The sequence below is a fragment of the Gavia stellata genome, chromosome 19 (assembly GCF_030936135.1).
Source record: "Gavia stellata isolate bGavSte3 chromosome 19, bGavSte3.hap2, whole genome shotgun sequence".
NCBI lineage: Eukaryota > Metazoa > Chordata > Aves > Gaviiformes > Gaviidae > Gavia > Gavia stellata.
In genome coordinates this window covers 11,022,853-11,044,978 of record NC_082612.1, presented here as the reverse complement: position 1 = coordinate 11,044,978, position 22,126 = coordinate 11,022,853, and positions in this window count along the sequence as shown.

Sequence of the window (22,126 nt, the reverse complement as noted above, 5' to 3'; positions counted from 1 at the left end):
GCTCTGCTTGCAGCGCTCTGAGTGCGTGAACGCCGTCGTTCAGGCAGTCAGCACGGTGGGTAGGGCATGGGATTGTTTGGTAACAAAAATCAGACTACAGAAGAGGCAGAAAGGCAAAGTATTGCAAAAGTCAGCCATGACTTTTAAAATTTAATTTAAATTACTTACAGATGTTTTGGGGAAGATTTTTTCTAAATTATTTAGCTGATGCTATAGAGCACACGTTACTGAGAAGTACCGCTTTGATCCGGGTTATGTATAAATAGCTGCTTTCTTTGCATCAACACTTCCCTGAGCATGTCTGTAAATTAAGCATTCAAATATGTAAGCTCACAGCAGACCATGAAAAAAAGATGTTTTAGAATGTACTGTATCTTTCCACAGGGACTTCACATAATCCAAGTAAAAGTACAAGTGCTGACCCAACTATTTGACTTAAGAGTTAGGACGGGGGAGAGAGAGTAGAGGTATCGGTGTCAGCAGGGGGTTCATAATCTGAATAAACTTTCAAATGGAAACAATATGGAAAAACTCTGTACCTTAAGGGCAGAACAGCTTTGCTGTATAAAATATTTTATTTGGACTGTTATGGTTTTCTCTGCAGAACAAAAATATCAGTATCTGCTGGCTAAATGGAAAACAGTTGGATCATAAAAATATCAGATGAATCTATTTGGCAACCACTAATAATCTACACATATTTATGTAACTGTTATTTTTCTTCCGGTATATGCTGTCTGGAAATATAGCCTGAGGCACCCTTAGATCTCCTGGAAAGAATTAGCATTCAGATCACCTCTGTAAAAAAATATTACTTAGAACAGGTTAATTTTTATTAAGTTCTTTGAAGGTTTTTTTATTCATTCCTTCATAATGATTTTTGTATTAGAAGAGCTCTACTTATTCATAGATAACCCAGATGTTTACATTTCCAGGAAAGCCCTAACATGTGCTTTCCAGTGACCATCAAACTTCAGTCAATTAGTAAATATGGAACACATTGTGGATTTGTTTTGAATGCTTGAAAATGGGAGTATTTAATACTTGCCTCAGAGCTTTTGGGTACAAGAGAAAAAGGAAGTTGCTAGTGAATTTCTGATTGTTTATAATGCTTAGAAAAGCAGCACAATCCAGCCTGCAAATTCTGAATTTTTCAACTGTTTAAAATGAAACTTTGTTGTTCATTAAAGCCAGCTAACGTATAACTCACGAGAATTATTTCTGTTACTGGAGTCACAGGAAACCTCTTCTACAAGGTGATAGATGTGTATCTTTCTTGCATAGTTCACATGCCCTCAGAAGAAACCAAATCTTTGCTGCAATCTATCTCTAATCTTTTTGCTTAGTACTATTGTTCCCTAACAGATACAAAACTGTTATGTGACTTACAGATATGATCTTGGCTTTTGTCTAGACAAAATAATAAGCCCAACACAGCAGAATCATGTTAGACACCCACTGACTTTATTAAGGTCAGTGGCAATATTGCTTTAAATTTCAGTGTAACTAGTTTTTTTTTCTCTACAGACTTGTTTCATTTGATTTAAAAGCTCTAAATGATTAATATATCTACTAAAAATAATTTGCCATATTTTTTCTTTCTACTATCAGATTTTCTAGCCACTTGGAGTCCTTTCCACAGAAATTGTTTCAGTGGTTGCAAGTAATCATGTTCATCATTTTTATCTGATGATGTTTCTATAACCCTTATCTTCTCCACAAGAATTTGCTCTTTCATTACAGACGTTTGCTCAAAGCTGTGAATTTTATAATTTGAGAATATGTGCTAGAAAGCTCTAGACTGGTGGGACATCTACATTAATTTTGGGATATGGGGGAGATTTAACCCTTAAAGAAGAAAGAATATATGAATGTCAAACTGTCACGTAATTTGAAATCCCAATGCTATGGCAAGATGTGCACTAATGCTTAGGCAGCTTCATATGGGTCACTTATGAAAGCTGCTTGCAACGTCAAATTCTGTAATAATACTTTTGTTTAAGTGCCAAGTAGATTTTAGAAATGGCATCTGGGTTTTTCTACAGTTAATGAGTATCGTCCAATTCTTCTGCCCACTAGTGTTCTTTTTACCAAATAACTTCTTATTTTTGATCTCCAAGACTGCCCATTTTGTTAGGCTCCAGGAAGAAACTTCTTCTCACTGGTGTTCAAGAAGATGGTGGTAGAGAAGTATGTAGCACCTGGCTTCATATACCCTCATAACAGTATAACAACTCATAAAATTTATGAAGGCTTTGATGCTTTTGCCTTTTTGAGTCCTAAACTTTATGAGGACTAGGGATTTTAATTTTTAGTTTGTGAGTGCAGTTGGTGAGGTCTTCTGGGAGGATTATTGAGATAGAGATCAAAAGTGTATTCTGTCACTTAAAATGGGGCCATATGATGCTTCTGAAAAGCAATCCGACCTGCTCTATCTGGTGTCCTCTGAAAGACAGAGGATCCCTTCAGAACTGCCTCTCTTTAGAGAGAAAATGCATTCTCCCTGGCTCTTCCATGCTTTGTTCTGGCTTTTGTGATCTTCATTCTCTGTGTTCCCTGAAACATATCACTGTTTCTGTGATTTATAGATCAAAATGCGTTCTCTGATGTAGCTGGAGCTTGATCCCCTAACTGCTTTGAAGACTTGAACCAAGGCTTTCAGCTGGTATAAGAATGTGACTGGATGCCAGTGGAAGGTTTTCAGCATCAGTTTCATGTTCCTAGTAAACCCAGAGCCCTGGAAGAAGGAGGGCAATCACATAGTCACCATCAGGGGCTGTAAGTAATTTTGACTTTCAGATTTACCTATGAATTACAAAAATAGAGCATAGAAGTACAAATGCATGAATCAGTCTAGCTATGCATTCATCCAGGGAAACACATTTCTAAAAAGGTATGGATGATGAAAGGTATTTTTGGAAAACTTTACCATTCAAAGTATAACTTTGCATCACTTTAAGTGGCAGATTTTGCCATTGTTGGAGGAAAAAGTGGATATCTTTTTGAAGAATTCTGTATATCTAGCATCATTTTGGTCCTTTCTCAGTTCTGTGTTAGTTGTTTTTTCCTTCACTCACAAGCTAAGAGGCCTTCCGATTTCAAGAAGGTTTACTGATTGCCTCATCTGGAAATGAGTGGTATATAGCAGCGTGTTACTGGAACACGGCTGACAGCTAAACCAATCTGTCTCACGTCATTTTTCTCTGCCACAGGTCCACAAAGAAGAGGGTGAATAATGTGACCCATGGAACAAAAGCCTTCGGAAAGCAGGAAGAGATACCTACCGTGGGTCTCCCAATGGTTTTGGAGAAAGTGATGTGAGGTGCATGTCACTAGTTCCTGTGCTCACGCTACACAACTGTGAGCATTAGCAGTTTGCTAGAGACTACTCTGCGGGACACACAGGCATGACCAGTCCTGTTGTCACCCTCGCACTGGCAGCAGCTGGCTTCCACCTACAAGGATGGGGAAGAAGAGGAGGAATACAGGCAGCTGGCCAGAGAGCAGACATGCCAGCCACACCACAGCAGCAATAGAGAGGTACAGCGGACATGTCAGGCTAGGAGTAAGGAAAGTAGGTTTCTCCTGTCCATGCACAAAAAGTTTTTCTACTAAGTGTACCTAAGTTGCTGCAGTTCTTTGGTTTGCGCTGTACTCCAAGACATTTGGGGTGCTTGTTTAAAAAACGATGTTCCCACTTTTTAGTTATTTGGAGCAGGAGACTGGAGCATAATGTAGGAGCAGCATATAGCTTTCTATTTTGAAGCTTCTGATTTTCTGTTTTGCTTTTGATGGAAATTTTGCTATCTAAGATGTTCTCTCTAATCAACTGAAACACACAAAAACATTTGTTTGATTGTAAACCATGCAATTGCAGTTAGATTTCATTAGCAGAACCTGCCTACTTCCAGAAAAGAGCTTGATCATTGTAAATCATGTAAACTGGATATCCAGAGATATTATTTCACATTTATTATATAATTTACTTCAGTGCAGAACAAAAATTCTGATACCTTAAAGTGCACTAGTATCAGTGCAGTTCAGCTTAATTTTCTGTTCCCCTCCCCCCCACTATAGTTGAAAACTGGAAAGGGATAAAATGGGGCAATCACATTTTGTAGAAAATTACCTAGCTGATTCCATATTTACAGCCTTTATTAACCTGACAGGGAGGAGTGGAATAGACAGCAAATCAAGCGCAGGGTTGAAAATGTCAAAGTTGTGGAGCATAGTACCATAATTACTAAAGTACATCAGGTATTATTAAAATTTTCATAGTTCCCTCTTATGACAAGTATAGTAATGAGAACAGAAAGCATAGTAATGAGAACAGAAAATATACAAAATTAATTTATTTTCATGACAAAAATAGTAATGAGGTGAGATGATTACACCCAATTCGCAATCTCAAAGTTGTCATTTCCCGATGGACTGGACCAGTAATCTTAGTAGCTTAATTAAATCAGTAATAATCATTCCTCCTCCCTTCCCCCATCTGCTCAGAAGAGGGAAAATTTAATGGAAAGGCAAGAGGATTTCCACAATAAAAGTTGCCTTCAGGTTTGCACTCAAAACAGTGATTAAGCATTTTATTATATACTTTTATCTGTGCTCTTGAACGTTACTGTTTCAGAGCTTGTAAGTTAATCTTCGGAAGAGATCTCAAGAATAGTTAAACACTTTCCTAAAGATGCATTACTTTAAGGTGCATGGGAAAATTTTAAAGCTTCATTGTTTCTATAAACGCTATAGCAATATTTTATTTTCCTAGAATAATAGTAGAACAGTTTTCCTGTATATTAGTATTTGAGGATGTGATCAAAGACTAATGTTTGGCCTTAACATCTATTTATATTGTGAACTTATTGGTACAGGATAACTGAAAGGATTTTAAAGTAACTGGCATCCAATTAAAAACCATATTCAACAGCACTACACAAAACTCCAGAAATTAAGATTTTATTTAGTCAGTTAACAGCACCCATATTTGGTTACATTTCTACCCTGGAATGTACAGTAAAACTGAAGTATCTATTTATTTTATGCCACCAATAGCCATTAATTACAAATTAGGCCATCTCAGTGCTTTAGGCTTAGTATTCAGTGCTACCGTCTTAAACAAGAAGGACAAACGACACAGTGGAAATTGACAGCTGATCCAACTTTCTTATCAAATCTCGTAAAACAGCTCCAGCCAATTTGTCTGTCTTTCTTGATACTTCCTTTATTTCTCTGCTGCCTCTTCTCCTCTTTCTCAGGAGCAAAGGTTTCGAGAGAAGCCAATTTAATTCTATCTCTGATTTTCTGAAACCGGTATGAAGCTATGTTCCTTACAAGTTAACTCTGTTAGCATCATCCCCATCTGATTCTTGCTAATCAATTTAATCAATTTTTTTTGCTAAATTCCCCTGATTAACATCAGCTTCGAAGTACAAAAATTATTTGCAAAGTCTCTTAGGTTTTCTATTAGCAATTTAAATGTCCTAATTATTAGAGATTCTTATATCTGAGTTTTTTCTCTTAAATTCAGTACCTCTTAAAGTTGGAAACAGGGTTAATAGAAACAACCTTAAAAGACTAAGGTGCTCAGTCACACTGCTAAAGTAGTACGTGGCAAAAAGTACTTTATCTAATATTATATCATCATCCGCTGTGGATGTTTCTAATGAGAATCCTTACCGACTTGTTCCAGTGCTACTAGATACATCAGCAAAAAATCTGGAAGGAAATATATGGGCTTATTACTGAGAAAATGTACAAATGACACTACAGCTGATTGAACAGTAAATAATTATGAAGAGAGCTCATATATATAGACTGCTCTAATTTGCTTTCTAAGGTGTTTCTTTTGGAAAGAATGCTCATTTTTAAAAATGGCCAAATGCAAGATTGCAAGGTTGAGGACAAAGAGTGTAGGGCACGCTTGCAAGGTGTGAGATGATATCCTGGAAACACACCACTTGGAGAGGGACCTGGAGTCACGGCCAAGATAAGTCAACGGTGTGTAAGTTGCCAGTCGTGTTATAGCTATGGGAAGATATGTGATCCTTGAGTAGAGAATATCAAATAAGGGTTGGTGTACCTACTACAAAAACGTTGAGGATCTTTCCAGCTGCAAGCATTAGAACATCAAAAGTTGGCTCATGGCATGCAGCTGCCAAAGCCACCCAGCAAAACAAACAGAGACATATCAGAACCCTGAGAATTTTGAACTGGTTGCGCGAGGGAAGACTTTTACAAAATGAGGTCTCTTCAGGTACGTGTTTCTTCTTGTGGCTATTCTTCCTTGAATGCTGAGGGAAAAGGGAGAAGGTTATTGGTGGCGGGTAGTTGCTGATGCTGTCTGGCCTGGGACAGGCGCTGGCAGAGGACCCCAGGGCCAGGGAAGGTGCCCCTGCCCCAGTCGTCCCTGCCGTGGGGCAGCTGGGGCTGCTGTGGTCTGTGGGGGACAAGAGGCTGGGGTCTCACCCAGCTTTGGCTGTGGCAGTCAGGGACCCTGCACTGCACCTGCCGCGGGATTTACATCCCATGGTATCTCTTCTCCCCACTGGTTCTAGCTTGCTACACCCGTACGCAAATTTGATGTTTCTGATAGTTACCTGGGTAGTCTCGGCAGTATTTGGTATTGCTGACGCAGGTACCTCAGTGCTATTGGCTTTGCAAAACTCAACTCCCCAGGAAACCGCAGGGCTCCCCCCTGAGTGCCTGTGAAGTCTGGCCATTTCTGCCCTACCTCCCCCTTAACCGCCTGCAAAATCCCTCACCCCCATGGTGCTGTCTCTACAGGCGTCTTGCTTCTCCCTGACATCTCTCCTGTGCAGCGATTTCTTATGTCACATCCCGCAGTTTTCCAGGTCCGTGCTGTTCATTAAACCTCAGCCCAGGGATGGTCACTGGCCTGCTTATCTGCCTGCAGCCCTAACAGGGGAAAAATAACACTAAATACTGAAGTTATGTAAGGCCTGGCTGCCTTACGAATTTTTTCTCATTTACGTAAACCTGGGTGTGGGCAATGCTGTCATTTGTCCCCTTTAATTGCTGCTAAAGAGCCTCCTCTTACACTACGTTTATTGCACCTAGAGATTTTCATCTGACATGCTACTTGCTATTTGCAAAAACTCTACAGTCATTTGCGAATATTAGACATGGTCTGAATCCCATTGTGAAATGCAGTGTTTGGGTTGGAGCTTTACCTTTTAATTTTTTACAACTTCAGATAATCATATAAATAAATACAACACAGGTTGTGAGAATACATCAAGACTTTAATGAAAAACCAAGTAGAGCTTTCACTTATCTATTAACTTTCTATTTTCCCAGAAGAAATTGTTTCTGTCAATATTTTATTATGACAGGGATGAATAGGAGAAGGAGGTGAAGTCTAATCTAAGCAGATGGTTGTCAAAAACTGCACACAGAAACTGAGAATATAGAAGGAAATAAGAAGAGAGTTTTCCCCATTTTGTTTTTATGTCATGAATAGTCAATACAAGATACATTAAGAAAAATGAAAATAATAAAAGCTAAGTAAAGCAGAAAATTAAAAAGAACAAAGGCAAAGTTGCTGAAAAGTATTTTGTAGACAAATTTGTGTGGTTACTCTTAGACCTTTAATAGTCAATGAATGTTGATAGGACTGAAAACAATAAAAACAATGAAAAGTATATTTATGCATTGATAATCTCATCTTTGAGATATTACAAGGAAAATTAATTCTGACAAGAATAGAAGAATGTCTTTCAGGCTGTTGCTTAGTTACTGACAAATCAAGTGTGTCACTTGAACGTAAGGACAGGCTAAGTAAACTTGTAGGACAGATAAACTGCTATCAGTTTTACATCTGATTGTGGATGAAAATCTGAACATTAACTCAAACTTTTCTTTCCACTTAGAGACTTCTTGTTAGACAGTCTACACCCTGATTCTTGATTTGTGCTGGAAAATCATAGATTGGAACTGTCTTTTCATATTTAAAGGGGTTTCTAGATAGAGACCTGGACTAATTATTGGCTGTGTAATTGGCAAGTACAAAAGTTAAACAAAAAATTGAACTAATGGAAAAGTGTGTATCTACCAGTCTTTTTAAAATAGCGTTTGACTGCCTTGCAATTTTGATCTGTGCAAATGTGTATACGTTATATTTCAATGCTCATACATGCAAGAGTAATTCCTTAATGGAATTTTTTGTAAACAGATTAGGACTACACAAGTGACTCTTGGTGTCACTGCAGAATGCGTTTGTGTGTTCAGGTTAGAGGGTTACTTAACCTCGCACTGCAGCAGAATTTATTTGAGTGACTTACAGAATAAAGAGGGGCCGCAACGTGCATTCCAAGTTAAGTAAGTGCCTTTGAACTGTGTTAAACTGAGGGTCTTCCTTGACTCAGATTAATAAGTCATTATATATTATATACATAGTATTATTGTGCTTATATGGAGTATATATAAAATACACATAATGTAATACTACAGTAATCATGATAATTCTAAAGTATGAGCGTTCTTTAAAAACAAAAGAAACTGATTTTTTTTTCCCAGTTGATTTGTATAACAATTTCTATTTTGAAGTATAGCTTTTCCCTGCCCAATTCTTTCTGTTCTGGAACAAGTGCATTAAATCCAGTCTGTTCCCAACTAGTATTTCAATTACTAATGCCTGCTATTCAAAAAGTAGAGAGGCTTCACTTTTTATACAAAAGTATTCCTGTTCTGAAGTCAGAGGTTAATTTGAGTGCTGAAAATACGTACACTGCTTTGGCAGCTTAACAGGTACTTTGAGCCCTTGTAAACTAATTTATACTAGCAAGGATAAAAATTACAAGGGTTACTAATCTTCATGCTGAAATCATTAAGATAATTACCACCAACTGTTTTATTATCCAAGTATATCAAGGGAAATGTGGTTGCATCCTGGAGCAATGAGTAAAAACTGAGTAGGTAGGTACCAATCTGTGCTTTAAATGGCATGTTGAAAAATGCATACTGAGACTGGTGCAGGTGCCTTGTAGCATTACATAACTTTCCCACTGGTAAACTTAAAAAGTGTGTATATTAAGTGGAATATTCTCTCTGCAAGAAGATCCATTATTTCTCGCAATATAACCACGTCAGAACTCCTTTTCTGGTGTTTTCCACTCATTACAGTACTCCCTTTGATTTGGTTTACATCTCTTCCTCATGTCAGATAAGGCTATTATGTGTGATTACTTTTTTAAAATCAAAAACCCAACACTTTCAAAATCTATTTATAACACTTCTTAAAAAAAAAAAATTAATTTGAGTCTTCTAAAGAAAATGAACAAATCTTAGAGGAGTCTTTTTTAATCAGTACTGCGAGTAGGTTTTTTGCTTTTCTTCTCTTTGTGTTCAACACTTGAAATATTTCCCGTTCTCCCAACAGGAAAATGTAAATGCCTCCATGAAGTCTTATTAGGCTCCTGTAAAATTCAGAAAAAGATGGGAAAGTTATTCTGAAGGAATGAGTAATTACTGCTATAATTTACACCAAATCTGTGACACCACCTTTCCCAGCACAGCTCAAGCAAATAGGTTTACAACCACATATAAATAGTTTCTAGACCTTTTTCTTTCATAATAAATAGCAAAAGAAAGTAACCTGAATGTCCCAAAACATTCTTTTCTAATTTTTAAAGTTTCAGGAAAGCCTTTCATGAACAAAATAAGGGTTTGTTTTGGTAATGGGATAAAAGTTGTTAATAAGCGGTCAATTTTTATTTTTCAGTTGTATTATTTCAATATTTTTATATTAAAAATAAGGTGGGTGGGGGGGAGTCTGTCAGGTAACTTTTGCTATTTTCTACTCTGAAAACTCCCCTGGAATCTATGCAATAGGTATAGGCCCCGACAGCCAGACTAAGTGAAGTGAGCATCATGAGGAAATAAATCAGAAAAAGTGGCTGTATATGTAAACTGTATATATTTAAGAAGTGTCTGTTGGGTGTCAGACCCTTGCTATTAGGGCATACGTTCTGCATAGATGGCCATTAGAGGAGGGAGTTCAGTAGTGAAAACCAAATAATAATAAAGAAAACTTCAAACTGTTCAGAATAATTGGAAAAGGGCAATTTTACTTTCCTGTGAATGCACTCTGCTTAGAGAGAACAACTTTCCAAATTGGAAGGATGTATTGCAGAAATGAGCAGTGAACTTATAAGTGTTTTCACCTGCCCAGCAAAGGAAAAATGTCACTTCTGCTCTCGGGCCCATGCCTCGGACGCTCCTCACCAATGAATCACAAAAATGAAAGGCAAGTGATCTGGGGGAAAACAATGAACAAGGAAAATACAAATAGAAACGTAATTCTTAGAGGTTTTTCTTGGTTTGAGTGAGTCAAAGCCACACTTGTACATGAGACCCAAAATTCTTCTCTTTTCATAGCCTGCCCTCAGGTAGCTATGATTCTGATTTCTTCCTGGGGTGGTGTGCTATTGCTTTGCAACATACGGGAGAGAACTTTTTAAAAAGTGTGTATGCTTGAATGAGATGCACAATTATTTTAACAGCTATGAGTTGTGGCAAAATAGAACTACAAAACATATCAAGCCTACCACTGTGCATCTCTAACAGCTGAGGCGGTCCAAGTCAGCCACCCACATACCTAGAAAATGGAGGCATCCACCAATAAGTTATTATAATGCAGATGTTTTCAACACTACTGTTGTTATAATTGGACTTTTTAATGAGTTCCTCTCCTTTCTCCCATACATTTCCTCTGTATCTGAGAAGACATCCTTCTTACGGGAAGGCCCACTATCATATTAAAAGCTCTCTCACCCCATGAAGCTGTAAAAGCCAGGATGATTATGCCAGCGAACAAAATCTTCTGTACACACTGTCCTACCCTTAACTGGTGTAAATTGACTTAGCTTCATTGACTTTAACGGCCCTGTATTTGCAAAACATTTATGTCAACTCTGAATCTGAACCACTGTATTAAATTCATTACAATGTGAGCTAACTAGCCAGGGACTATATTTATACTTTAGATGAGCCAGTGTAAATACAGAAGGAAAACATTTCCGGGAAGCTCCCCATTTAGCCTTTTAAAGAGGTCTGATTGCTCTGTATTTCATTGAAATTACCTACTCAAAAAATTAAGGAGAGGAAAATAAACAACCGTTAGGGCTCGTGTTTGTGATGTGTCTGCCACAGAGAGTCACAGGAGATACCCTCGGGTCCTGCCTCATTGTAAAGATGTTTTTGCCTTAGTGAACAAAAGTTCAGGCTTTCGCTCACACTGAAGAAAGAACATACGGTGGTCTCATGAATACATATACTATTATGAAGCTCAAACGGACAGTCAAAACAATGACTCCCTGGAATTTTGGAGAGGAACAGGGAAAACAGAGGTGAGTGTTTTGGATGTGGCACCTGTCTTGCTTTTATTTCAGCATTTTGGTTGGAAGGGATGTGTTTAAGTCTAGTGCATTAGACCAATGTACGGAAAGAACATGTGTAGTTACAGAAATGTCTGACAGATGGGAAGTGCCCAGGGGATCTGAGGTCAGAGGATAACTGATTGCTCATACATTATCTAGTAAAATAAATAAATAATTGACATTTTAGTCTCTACAAAATCAGTGAAAAGCACATAGGTTGCCAAGTTCTGGACAATATATAGATTCCTGAACACAGCTGTTAAGATTTTAGAGATAGTATTGAATGATCTTTCTATTAACAAGTAAGATATTGAATGCTGCTTAATTTTAACTGTTACATACAAGTTCGAAATTATGAGAAAATAAAAGCAGTATGGATTTTTACACGGTAATACATTAACTTTCTGGAAAGAATGATGATCCTTCTGAATTGCATGACAATTTGGAAATTTCCCAGTTCCTGCAGAATGCCTATGAAACTTAGGCAAAAAAGAGCACAACGAATGCTTCATGGGGAAGCACTCTAGTCAAATGGATGACGAAAGAAAACATGTAAGCCAGATGACCATTTCAGACCTTAAAAAATAACTAAAAGCCATTGTGTTAAAAGTAATCTCTGCAGCATTCTGGACAACATGGAAAAACCTAAACATGCTGCAAGTCATACTCCATGTTGCAAGAGCTGGGCTGTGACTTGGGGTTTCCAAGAACAGTTGATGGTCATAGGTGAAGAGTAATATCTTGAAAGTAATTGAATCAGATTGAAAGTTCAGGTCTTTCTGTGCTTTCTTTTTCAGTTTTGTTTGGATTTTCTCCTCCTGTATCCCTCTCTGAATGTGGATGACAAGACCTGTATGTGCAGGCACTCTACATAACGTCTGTAAGTAGAGGAGAAATGAAGGGGGTGGGTTTCACACCAGCACTTGGGCAGTTTTGTCACCTTTGTCAAAGGACGTTAAAAGATGGAACGGGAAGTAGTTCCCATTTGGTGGCACAAGAAATCTGATAGTTTGCTGTATATGAAAATAGCTGCTGCGCACTTTCTAGTTGCAGCCCCAGCCTTTCCTTCAAAAGGTGCTTGCTAGGTCTCTAGTAATGCTTGCAACGATCATTAAATGAGGGTTTGGGGGTGCAGTTTCTTGCATGGTAAAGCTGAAATATGTTTTTATGGTTTTGTTGGTTGTTTTTTTTTTTCTTCTTCACCTAACATCTGACAGCCAAGAGATCTGGGTTTGAGGGAATAAATTTGCCAGATTCCAGTACACCTATGAGTTGTTCAGTCATGATTTCCATAGCCTAGTGGGACTTGTGGGCACTCAACTGGGTAGAACATTTCATGGAAAATACAGTGTTTGACTCCCTAAACCCTGACTGTCCTTATCATGCTGTATTGAATCGGAAAATGGGACAGAACTCAATTTTTCAGTCAGAATCCTAACTGGGTTTGCATGTACAGAAAGGACATTGCCTTCACACCAACCTGTGAGTTTATACTCACAGTTTACCTTACACTGAAACATTGGTAATACTGAATATGTTACTGAATGTCCTCACACCACCATGAAGTAGCTAATGCTGCTCGCTTCTTGAAGACTTTGGTGTCAGAAATCCGTGGCTGTTTTTAGCTCAGATCGTCTAGGAAGCCACAGTGCTCGCAATGCTGAAACTATGCAACTGCACTGCACAGTCTGCGTACAATTCAGAGATGAAATATCATCTCTGCTTCCCTCTCATGTCCAAGAATATTTAGCCCTGGAAACTCCTGCTGGGGTGACTCATCTGTATCATAGTGTACAAGAGTGATTTGGTTGCGATGCCCAGGGGTTTTTTTAAGTGTGTGTCATATTATTTTTGTCCTTAAAATTTGTGGAAAGAAAAGATCGCTGACTCAGTTCAGATCATGCAAATGTCTAAATATCCTGTTGTCTATGATTCAGAATCACACTTGTTACTGAAGACACACTACTAGTAACTGCAGGTTGTAATTATTTATGCAATCTGGTGCCTTACAGGAATACTGGCTGAATAACAATTTAAGTACGTTGTCAACCAATTTCTTTATGTAATTGCAATACCTTTGCATGCCAAGTAGCTAGGTAGTAGCATACCAAATTTTATAAAGAATTTACCACGCTCCATTTGAAAGTATGGTGCATTCCATGCAGCACTATCCACAGACAGCTTTAAGAAAAAAGAATAAAACAGTCATATCCCTCTCCATTATAATTGGCACCTGTCCATTTTAACAGAAAGATGGGCCTCATGCATGCTATCAAAAGATTTAGCCTGAAAATCTTCAGGATATATTGATATGAAATACTTTTAAGATACATTCAGCTGCATGTGTAATAATTACAATGCAGATATAATCCTATAAAATTCAATGGAAAAATTCATACTAATTCCAGATGTAAAGAATCATCAAGTACATGAGTAGTCCTATCAATGTCAGTGTGACTTGTCATGTAAAAAGGTAGAAATAGGTCTTCAGCCTTGCTTTTTTTTCAGGAGTAAATTCAACAAGTTGTTGATGAACATTCTAAAAAAATCTATCTCAAGGCTAAAATTTAGTATAAGCCGTATTTCCAGATATCTTGCAGATATTTTGACAGATGGCTGTGACAACATTGTTAAAACGTAGATTGTAAAATTAAAAATAGGGGAAAAAAAAGAATTAATTTTAACTTTCAATAATTTGTGGTTCATAGTATCAGTTACCATAGCATGAGAATTTTACTCACCCTGTTTTACAAAATCAGCAATTTTAAAAATAATTCTGGAAAGTCAGCACAGTAAACTACATAAAGGCTGATTTTTATATCAGCAACAAAATACTTCTGTTTTGCTAAAAGTAAGACAATGCAAAAATTACATTTTACCAATTTTATTTTTTAAAACCCAAGTTAAGATGTTGATTTTGCTAAAGCTATTTAAATGATGAAATGACCTCTGGGATTTTGAACTGTTTGTTTTCTTAACATTTTAAATACATTTTTAATTGCTAAGAATAACAAAGAAGAGCAAAAGCTGCAGATAATATACCTTATTCTGGGCAAAATCCAGCCTGAAGGTAGGTTTGTCTTTCAAAGAGGGGGGAAAAAACCCAACAATTAATTGATGCTTTCACTTTACTGGGCTGATTAGAAGCAATTCAAGTGCCTCAAGTGATGTAAAGTTTTAAATCTATTGATTAAATTTGCATCTCTTAATTTAGAAATGATCATCCATGTAGAGTGCAGCCTAAATAGCAGAATCTTTCACTATTTAAGTATTGATTTTTAATATGTCAAATGTACTAATTAAAATCGATATTTTGTAGCTTGCATTTTAAATATTATTATTTGCTCGAATTTCAACCACTGACATCTGTGATATTTTGCAGAATTACGTGGGTCATCACGTGTTACTCCAGTAGACAAAGAAGGAAAGCAGAAGTAGGGTTTTTCAGTACAGCAGAACAAGACGACTGTGCCACATAACATGTAAATGCAGAAAAGGTCCAAAAGACTGTTTTAGTTGAATGGAATGGTTCTGCCACTGCGTGGTACTGACGCATCCAGTCTTGACTAGTTCACCGCGTAGTGGAGCGCTATCAAAGAATGAGTTGAATAAACTGGCTTCAGGCATTATGTCCCTTAGGGTTGCAGTCTGACAGAGTTGTGCTTTACGTTCACCTGTTTTTGTAGTGAGCTAATGCTCAGCAGCACTTGTTTGTAGGTTCTTCCTGGCAATCTTGAACACTTTCATCATTAGAGAATTATTCTACATCAGTTAATCTTAATGATTTAGATCTATTTTTCTCGGGACAAAGAAAGCATGGCAGAATTTGACTTGCATTTGTATCTTTTTCACAGACCTTTCAAATGTTTTGAGATTTGCAATATTACTGCCTTTTGAAGTACAATTTTGCCCTCTTCTTGGAATGAGAGAGTTAGAGTTTTAAGGTGGGTTTTTTTTTCAGCTCATACAGCACATTTCAAATTATTTAACATTGAGTAAAACATTATAGTCCTCATCTAAAGAAGGAAGGCAGTACAATTATCCCAATTTTATAGTAAATGAAATATACTTAGAGAGCTGCAAGGAGAACCCAGGTCTCTCCAAGAGTGAGCCCAGTCTGTGGAGGCAGACAGGCTCTCAAAGAACCATCTAAATGTGTACAGTAAGTTCTCCAAGTGTAACTATCTTTTCCAGTCCTTTATCCTGATTCTCTATGCAGAAACAATAGACCCCTGAAATATATTGTATGGATGTAACATATTCCCTACAGACAAGTAAAGTTTTAATAAATAAAATACAAATGAAAGGTGTATTGCATGAGAAATTAAGAAATCTGTTGCTCACCATTACACAAAGGATATATGACAAATAGGATCTATAAAATGGCATAGATCATATAATGAAAATGAGTGGACATTGGCAGTGTATATTCTTTACTAATATCATCCACAGAATCTCATTGTTATTGAAAGATTAATGGACAGAGAATAAAGACATAAGGGGATAATGTATTAGTGAGCAAGTAATAATGTTACAAGAAAAAAGACATAGCAATTTATGTAGAGAACAGGTAAATAGCAAAGATTATTAGAAAATTAAATACATTCTTTGCCTCATTGTCCTCTGAGCTGTTTGGTTATTTGGCGGCAGTGATTTAGATGTCATAATTTAGTGTAAAATGAATTAAGCTTACTTACTTCCATTGACTGTAAAGGGCATCCAGCCAACTAGTTTGAATGTACGTACCTACATTGCACAAGTCAATACTTGGCAGATGAAATCATCTCCTATAATCCAAACTAATTGAACACAGACCCAAGATCAATCACCAGTTTTGGGAGAGCTCAGAAATAGAGAAAAGAAGAAAAGCTGAGCTTCTGCTGCCACTTAGTGAAGGCCTCAGACTACACTTACCTACAGGGTGGATGGCACAGGTCCTGAGTGTAGCTGTGCATGCTCAGCATCTGACAACCCTTATGCTGGAAGGTCTTGTGATGTCAACAATGGGCAGACATGGAAAAGGCCTTTGTTCTTAAAAAGGTCTGATGTTGCATGCACTGTGGGTTTTCAGGAGACTCAAGGCGGGTTAGCCAGGGCTATTCGAAGAGCATTGGTGTGTCCCCTTGCCTTGGATCCTCTGGGGAGTCAGATGAGAGCTGGGCCAGATGCGATGCCTTTGACTCTTTGCAAACTTGGACTCTGTAAAATAGTATAAGCAAATGGTGAGTGTGGACGTAATGCTTTAAAGCCCTGCTTCTATTGTTGTAGATCTTAAAGAGAATTGCTGTGATCTCAGGTGGACTTCACTGCGCATTTATGTTCTGCTTAAACATATTTTATATTTAAGCAAATAGCAATGTAGTTTTTATTGCTACCAGAAAGCACGAAATAGAGAATTCTACCTAAAAGAGATTCCAACTTCTTTTATATTTAGCCTGAAATGAATCTTCTTTAATGAAAGGGTTTGGCTGAAGGCTTGAAGCACACATAAGGGATACATTTCTCCCAATCATAACATTCATTATTTTCAATCGGTAATATGCATATTTCATTTAAAAAAATACATAAGATGCTCAAACTCCTTGATTAGTAGGGAATTCTGTGCAAAGAATTTATGAGAAAATGTTTTCAGGCTTGTCAATAAAGCCTAAACCCCTGCTGTGCTGAAGCTTATATCGCATGCTGCGTACGCTTTTCTAGCATGAACCAGCAGAATACAATATCATGACTCAGCCCTACCTTGCTGTGTTTAATACTTATTAAGAGTCATTTGCCCTGTACTAAAAGTACTGAAGGAACAAAAAGCAGTAATTGATAACATCATAGTAAAATAGAGTTGCGTTTAGAGCAAATAACAATCTGTAAGTAATAGAATAGTCACACAGATCACAGGTGTGACTGCTGACTTGGGAGTAGCATTTGGTTATATGGACGCTCTTGCAGTTATGTGATTAGAGGAAAACATTTGAAAATGCTAACAGCTATATTTGCATTCTTGTTCAGTACCATAAAATATTTTTTTCTAATTTTTAGAAAAAAAACAAAACCCAAATGCATGTATGCTGAGCAGAGTTTAAGAAGCTGAACATTTTCCCCAAAATAGAATTACGGACAATTAGCAGATAGAACCTGGCAATAGTATCACCGACGTGAAAAGGGAAACGTTTTCCAAGAAAGCAATATGTTTAGAAAAAAAGAAGAGGTTTAGTAGACACAGGAAGGATTCTTTCATTTAAAACCCACCACATATTTGCACATGATGGGTAATATCCACTTGCTATATCTAATTTGTGATCAATATTTCAGCTGCTGTATGGAAACAACTTTGGGGTCCTCAAGAAAAAGCAGCAGTACTTCTGCTTTGGCAGTTCCAGCTCCCTCTAGTCTTATCACCTCACCAGACAGCAGGAATTGAGACATCTCTCAGGTTTTGTATGCTGATAATTTTGCAGGGGAGGTTAGGCGATAAAAAAACTAGCCTCAAATTACTTTAAAATACACCCAAAGCTGTCTCTTATATTGGAAATTTTTATATCCAGTCCTTATTTTAAAACTGCAATAGATGTGCTTTATACACTAGAGATTGAAAAGAGATATCGTAGATGCAGTTTTTACTCTCCCTTAATGTGGGACTCTCATTTTGATAACAAGATGTCTTAGCCCTCTATTTTTCTGTAGCGCTCTCTCTCTTACTACTGTATCTTAATTATAGTCTCATTTTTAATCTATGTTTGCATTCTCTTCTCTGTTTCTTTCTCTCTAATTGCATGCAAATATTTGTGTTACCTTGAAGAAGGCAAGGCTTCAATAATTCTGTCTGATAAAGATTTCCTCTTCTCTTTGTGCTGCTTCTAAAGTCTAACAGACAAGAAATACTGTCATTTAGCTAGTTACTAGGCCCAAAGAAGTTTCAATGCTTAAGCAAACATAGCTGGGAACCTGGTAACGGTAATAAAGAAAAAACAACTCTCTGATATAACTGAAGTCGTGTTTCTTGCATCCATTCAAAGATACTACATTTGAGGCAGTTACAAAATCACACTTATAGTCATGACAAGCTTTTATTAATTTTACATTGTTTTAACAGTTTTCAGCTCAGACAACAAGAAAATGATCTAATCACTTAGTACTTGCTTATGTAGACTTAATTCTAGACTATTGGTTTAGGCTGTCTAAACACCTGGAGAAAAATCTTGTTCTGCTAACTTCAAACAATTTAGTGCTGCAGAGTTTAGTGGAAAGGGTGGATGTATTAAAAGCATTTAAGAAAATGCACAATATGTTTTGAAATACTTGATATCGTTGCTGAGAATTTGCTGACTTCTCAGAATTTCTGCACAGATTCTGAAATGGGGACTTTCAGTAGATCCACATTAAAAGCTCACCGAGAACAACAAAGTTGGAAAGGTACCTGAAACAGGAATTATTCTGTAAACTAAGGCTGCTCCCCTTCTCACCCCACCAAGCAATGATGAGTGTGAATCCAGTTTTCTTCTTTTCAAAATGTAGGAATTAAAAGTGACACAGGAACACTGTAGGAAGAAGGTATGTAGGACGCAAGTAAAAAGAATGAGGGTAATTAAATGTACCTTCAAAAAAGAAAACTTAATGTAAAAAATTATGAGTTGGAGATCTTGTATAAAGCAATGCACACAAAGTGGGTGGAAAGAGGCAGGTGCCTAGAAAGCAGTGATATTTTAAACGATAGTGGAAAAGCAAATGTGCACTTCATTTTTGTTTTCCTTTCAAAGGTGCTCTTCTAGTCTTCCTCTGGTTTGTATTTGCAGTTGTCCAAAATTACAGTGATTTCTGTGCAGCCTAGGCTTCTCCCAAACTAGAAAGATATCTTGAAATCATTTGCATTCATAAATTAAAGTCTCTACCTCACTTAAAGTTTGAGTCAGGTACTTGAGCTCCTGGCACCGCATGGACTCAAACGCTGTTCCTGAGCATGAGCATCTGCAGGTCAGGCTCCCCTCACGTGAAAATCAGCCTTGGGTAAACAAGCAATTCTTTGACTTTCCCTGCCAAGTTTGTTCAATCTTTTTAAATGCTTTTGATTCCCTGCTTACTCTGTGGTCTCTAGAGCAGAATTTTGTTTTTGGGGGGACCTCTTTGTTGCCTGTGGTGATGGGAGGTGGTGCAATACAACCCCAGCTCAAGCTGGGTAGGAAGGCAGGAGTTCCCAAAGACAACATTTTTGCAGATGGATTTCTTATCTCTTTCTTAGACTTTTCCTCTCATTTATCCCTCAGGGTCCAATACTTTACTAAATGTTTTTCTAAAAGTGGAAGTTACCAGTATGCTTCACAACTTGACAGGGTCCTTACCCGTCGTGGATGCTTTGCCTTTGTAAGAGTGTCATTAAGCCTCTGTGATACCCAGTGTGTTGATCACAAGGAGGCACTCTCTCCTCTGAAGACCAGTGCTCAGCTCCTCAAAAGCATTTAGATGTTCCCACTGAAGTGATGGGAAGTTAATTGCCTTAATCCATCTGGACTCATATGTTGTGCTTTACTGTCCATGTTGAAAATAATAGGGCCACATTTTAACAGTATGGTTTTAGGCATGTGTGAAAACCATGGGCAGCTCTCCAGGTACACAGATACTGCAGTGAGAGTGGCTACAGAAGCACTTGCTTAGACAGTCGAACAGATTTCAAAAGCAAGGCCTCCAAAATGTGTCTCTTATAATACATTGCTTCTTTTTAACAGCTCGTTGGTGATAGATTTTTAAACCTGAAGCATATGAATAATGCAAATGAGAAAATGTTGCACAGTAATGTTGATTCAGTAACACTTTATATGCTCATTAGCTAGTGTGCATTATAATTGAACTCTTACATGCGACAGACACATGAATGCCAAATGAATGCATTATGATTAACGCTGTTACAATGAATACCAAATGAATTTTTAATGACTGAATACTTACCATTTTCCCATTGATTCTGTGGCATGCAAAGTTTTGATTCTTTTTAAAAACTGGATTTGAAGCAGTGATATGAACAGCTTATTGTATTTTAATGTAAAACGCTCTTAGCTGGTGCTAAGTCATTATTCTCCAAGACCCCATGACAATTTTGTTGACTGTTTAAAAAAAGCAACAGGTAAGGAAACTGTTTTCCTAGAAACTGATAACAAATGAAGGATTATTCACTTGCACCTCTTACAAGATTCCCTCAGCAGTGATCCATGGATACTAACCAGACATCACAAGGAAAGGGAAATGGGGATGACTGCTAAAGCAATAAGTAATTTTTCTTTTTGCAAACCGTGGCTTTGGAGTGATGGAAAAATAGAATTAAAATGTTTTATTGTTGTCATGGTTGGATTAAATACTACTGGAATAAACATACAAAATGTTCACACTTTAAATACAATCTTTGTTCTTTATTCAAGTGAGCAATGCTTCCACCAGGTTTCCAAGCCTTTAGGCACTATTTATCTGCAGGGAGCAGTTGTCATTAATGTTACCTTATTACCTTGCACGTATAGTAATTTGTTTTATAAATGGCCCAACAGAAATGAATGAACCTACCGGGGGAAGTGTTTACTGATGGCTTGCAAGGGTTCCTACGGCCAGGTCCGTGCTGAAACACCACCCTGTCTAACAAAAAACCCTTGCTGCAAAGGGTAAAGCCTTTTCTCAGACTTCAGACATTTTTACATTTCACAGAGATGCAGCTAAAACTAAAACCACATCTACTGTCCTTCTGGAGGACAGAAAGGGCCTGGAGGACACAAGGCGGGACTGTGTTAACACGTGGACATTTTTACTGTGCTTTCACGAGCTACACTAAATGTCCTGTGAGCCACATGCCTGCAGACTAGTTGATCTTTTCTGACCCAGGTTGTATGAACTTCAAGAAAAAGAACACAGGTTTGCTCCTGAGTTCAGTAGCACAAAGCTGTCGCTCCTTATCTTTTACTTTTCTTAGAATTCAATCTCTAAATTGGTACAAAAAGTTACAGTGTTTGTCTGTTTACATTTAGTGCAAGAGACTATGAAAAATAAAATTATATGAGCAGGAATAAGCAGGTTGCTAGCCAGGTGTTCTGTGAGAAACTGCTGTAAATTAGGAAGAAAGTCCTGTTCCATAAATAACTGACTAACTGCAGAGAACAACAATGCCACTCCTTATGGCGGCAGTAGAAATGCATCGTGGTAACGAGAGGAAAGAACTACTGGGGTTCTCAGGCAAAAGGAATGAAAGGTCAGACCTGGCTGCTCCTGTGCGTTCGCCTTTCCTCCCCTGCCTCCCCCCCTGCAGACCCGCTCAGGGATTGGTCTGCGGTACAAAATACACAGGTGGGTGGGGATGAAGGCAATTTTTGCCCATGTTTGCTTTAGACACTGGGTGACTTTTAACCCCAAATGAAAGAAAGCACTTTGTGTTTCAGCCTATGAGGCTTTCAAAGTGTAACCTTTCTGATATCTCTTTTTGCCCGCACTTCCCTCTCTATGCTACCTGATTGCATCTCCAGCGTGATATAACTTTGATAGTTTTTCTGCTTTTCTCATTCCCCTATCATGTTCAGTTCTCTCTGAGAGTTTTTCCATCATCCAAAATACTAATTTCCTGGTGTTTTGTTTCCATGGGCAATGTAACCTAGGTAAGACCTTAAATTAGGTTATTTTCTTGAAAAAGTAAAATAAAGATTTAGGTTCCTCCAAATAAAGTTGAAGTCCATCCAAACAGGAATGTTCGTGACACAGATGGGTCA